Source organism: Lactuca sativa, chromosome 4 (assembly GCF_002870075.4).
Source record: "Lactuca sativa cultivar Salinas chromosome 4, Lsat_Salinas_v11, whole genome shotgun sequence".
In the NCBI taxonomy this organism is placed as follows: Eukaryota; Viridiplantae; Streptophyta; class Magnoliopsida; order Asterales; family Asteraceae; genus Lactuca; species Lactuca sativa.
In genome coordinates this window covers 175,430,812-175,434,288 of record NC_056626.2, presented here as the reverse complement: position 1 = coordinate 175,434,288, position 3,477 = coordinate 175,430,812, and the positions used below count along the sequence as shown (strand labels likewise).

The window sequence follows — 3,477 nt, the reverse complement described above, 5'->3', positions numbered from 1 at the left end:
ATATCTACCAAAGCTCCAACAATGTTAAGCAATGGACGACCAAGGATAATTGGAACATCGGGATCTTCCTTCATATCCAAAACTACATAATCTATTGGAAAAACAAATTTTCCAATTTTTACCAATATATCCTCCACGATGCCCCGGGGTTGTGTCACTGAACGATTCGCCATGTGAATAGTCATTCTTGTAGCCTTCATCTTATGAATTTCTAACTTCTGATAAAATGAATAAGGCATCAAATTAATGCTAGCCCCAGAATCGGCTAAAGCATTAACCTTCATTTTGTTGCCAAATACACACAGAAGAGTGAGGCGTCCAGGATCTCCCATCTTCTTCAGTATCTCTCCCAACACAGCTTTTGAGATTTGTTAACTTAGGACCACCTTAGAATGCTTCTTTAATTGCTTGCGAGTGTCTATCAAATCTTGCAGTAATTTCTGATGCTTGAGAATTTTGGATAAGGACTCGACAAAGGGAGTATTAATCGGGATCCCGTTCACATGCTTGACAAACTCTCTATGCTCTCTTTCCAGTGGACTAAGGGTAGCTTGGGAAGGAAAAGGCAAAGGCGGCTGATAAACTGAACCAACTACAGAATTTTTCTGTTCATGATGGGCCCATGTCGTGAACTTATATGGTTCATGTCGTGAATTCTGGAATTCAGTAGCTTCATTATTTTCGAGCTTGGTCTTCTTCAGCTTTGGATCGGGCTACTGTGGTTCTTCTTCCAATGCCTCCAGGAACTCAGAGATGGCTTCTTCTTCAGTGTCTATGGCCATTACATGAGATTGGGTCTTCGTTTTGGGATTTTCGGGGATAACTTCTCATGAACTAGAGTGGCTAGTTGACCAACTTGAACTTCAAGGTTATGGATGGAGGCTTGCTGATTCTTTATTAAAGTTTGTTGTTCACTAATAGCAGAATCAGTGGCATCGTGTCTCTTTTCCGAAGCTTCCATAAACTTCATCAACATAGTCTCTAGATCAGGTTTCTTCTCGGCTGGTGGCTGCTCCTTTTGATAGAAGCCTCGACCTATCTGCCTATACTTTTCTTCTTTTTGCTTCTTATACTCTTCATATGGTAGCCACTCCTTCTTCGGTTTCCTCCAGTCCTCATCAAACTTATCCCCACTCGAGTAGCACACTTGAGATTTTCTGTTCCCAAACTCATCTAAATTGCAGTCCTTGGTCAAGTGTGGACCACTACATCTCTCGCAACCCACTCTTATGACATGAATTGACTGGTCCATTTGTGTTATCCTTCGATCCAAATTATTTAGCATAGCCATTACAGCTGCTATTTCTTCAGTTTGGGCCCCTCCACCGCCTTTGATTCCATCTTGCCTAGGGTTGTGGTATTCGCGAGAGTGCTTCGCGAATTCTTCAATTAGCTCCTTGACCTCCCTTGGATTTTTCTTTGTCAACGGTCGTTGAGAGTCAAGGAGTTGTCTTGTCATAACGTTAACCCCATCATAGAAGATTGACATTTTTTGTTGCACATTTAGATCATGTTGAGGGAAATTTCTGAGCAAGCCCTTGTACCACTCCCATGCTTCGTATAATGACTCCCCCGGCTGTTGCTTAAAGTTAGCTATTGCCTTCTTGAGTTTGGCTATCTTGGATGGCGGGCAAAACTGGTCCAGGAATTGCTCACGCATTTGAGCCCAAGTGGTAATTGTACCCGGTCGAAGTGATTTTAACCACTCCTTAGCAGCTCCTTTGAAAGTGATGGGAAGCATCCTAAGCAAGACGGTGTTTCTGTTGACATTTGGGACATTGAAGTAATCCGCAATGTCGTTGACTTCATCAAGATGCTTAAAAGCATCCTCATGATCTTTCCCAAAAAATGGGATATCCTTCAGTGCAGTCAAGATGTGCCCCTTCAACTCGAATGTGGCAGTGGCAGGTATTGCGGGTTAGACTAAACAGGGACCCGCATCTTCTCGGATCCGCTTCTTGTAAGCTCCCATGGACATATCTTCAATTGCTACCATCTCGTTCCTTGGCTTGTTCTCGGGTTCACTCGTATGTTCTTCAAATTCCGGCTCAGTGTCGTATTCAGATTCGGTTTGGACGGGTATTTGATCCAAGTGCTCAAAATTGCTCTTGTGCTTTGAGGATGAACTTGACTCTCCTGTCTTCTTTCCCAACTTCCTTGAAAAAGTTGACTTTAATTCTTGTAAGGGCGTCTTTTTCTTGTGAATTGCAGACTCGGGATCTTCAAGTGGTGGCACCAAGGGTGTGTTTGAGCCTCTGGCCATGAACTCCTGCAACTCGCTAAACTAAAAACGTAAAACGAAACTAAAATAAGAAAATACTAAAAACTGAAAATCGCAGCTTTCATGTCGTGAGTTTATAAAACTCACATCGTGAATTCTGTGACAGAGACAAAAAACAATTTTTTTATATGCTAATCAACTAAGCTAAGCTAGTAAACAAAAATACATAACCAATTAACCTTTTTGCAGATTTTATTCCACAAAGAGGGTCGATTAATCTAATGTAACTAAATAAACTAAGAAACGTGTCGTCCCCTGCAATGGCACCAAAAACTTGATGTGCACAAAAGTACCCACTAATTTTAATATTTATAACCTAACAAACTTAAACTAACTATGCACTTATAGGCAGTGTACCTAGTCGGATTACAGTATAGCTTGGGTAAGTCGGGTGTCGATCACAGGGAACGGTGTTACTAATTAATCTATTTACTATTAAATTAACCTAATTATTAACAAGTTTAAAAGGGGTTTTATCTGATTTTACAAGATCAGACGAACTTAACTCAAATTCAATAAGTAAAAACACACTCTTGTCTAGTTTGAATCCACTTCTTCCTTATGGCTAGCTAAGGATTATGGACTATCGAGTTGGTCCTAATTGTATTAGTAATTTGGTTCTAACTTTACCAATAATTAACTAATTCATGTCAAACTATGTATGTTCACACATAATTACACATAGAACTAATTATGAATGTAAATATGCTATGTAAGATTTGTTATATAAACGCAATTATAGTCACAATACACCTTTTCTAGCACAGCTAAGCTTATTTACTCTAATTACTAACTAAGATTGGTCAATCCTAGCTCTAACAATTCAATGTTCATTAATCATTAGGTAAACAAGTTCATGCAATTAATGGTCACTAGGCTACACAGAACATGCAATCAAGCAATTAGAGAAACAAACACAAGCATGCTAGCTAATACAAATCAAACACAAGCAATTTTACCAACTAAATAAATCCATAAAAATTGAGCTATTTATAAGTTAGAAGCTTCATCTAGCTAAACAAGAGTAGCTAGATTCAGCTGCTCATCATAGCAACTAACACACTAACATTCCTATGTGCACATGCAAACCCTAATGCTTGGATCTAGGTTTCTCTAATTAAACATGCTTTGAATCCAAGACTTCTAATGACTAATTAGGTATAAGAACAATACAAAATCAGATCTAGAAGTTCACC

At 39.2% G+C, this 3,477-nt stretch overlaps 1 non-coding gene across 1 annotated transcript; it reads left to right on the top strand.

The window, feature by feature from the left end:
• The first annotated feature begins 1,505 nt into the window (after positions 1 to 1,505).
• LOC111877091 (small nucleolar RNA R71) lies at positions 1,506 to 1,612 on the top strand. Its single transcript, XR_002845276.1, has one exon. It is a non-coding gene; the product is annotated as a small nucleolar RNA R71 (small nucleolar RNA).
• Positions 1,613 to 3,477: the final 1,865 nt, after the last annotated feature.